Below are 392 nucleotides of genomic sequence, written 5' to 3'. Positions count from 1 at the left end.
GGCTGTCTCTCTCTCTCTCCCTCTACAGCTTCGCAGGCACCAGGCAATAGCCCCCCCAGGCCCCGGCGCCTCCCTCTCCCTTGCAGCTTCGCAAAATCGCAGGCAGCCAGGCATTGCCCCCCCAGAGCGCCTCTCTCTTCCAATCCCCCTCTCGGCTCTCTCTCCCTCTATCGCAACTTCGCAGGCACCACCAGGCAGCAGATCCCCTAGCGCCACTCTCTCCCTCTCGGCTCTCTCGGCTCTCTCTCTCTCACTCTCACTCTCACTCTCATTAGAAACCAATGGCATTGGTAATTTGGTATATTATTAATTTATTATTAACATTACATTATTTTTTCCATTTTTCATCAAGGGTTTTTTTAACGGGTTGGGTCGTGTGACCTATTTAGACA

Source organism: Corylus avellana, chromosome ca1 (genome assembly GCF_901000735.1).
Source record: "Corylus avellana chromosome ca1, CavTom2PMs-1.0".
In the NCBI taxonomy this organism is placed as follows: domain Eukaryota; kingdom Viridiplantae; phylum Streptophyta; class Magnoliopsida; order Fagales; family Betulaceae; genus Corylus; species Corylus avellana.
The sequence above is the reverse complement of the archived record's forward strand: the minus strand, read 5'-3'. Positions refer to the sequence as shown.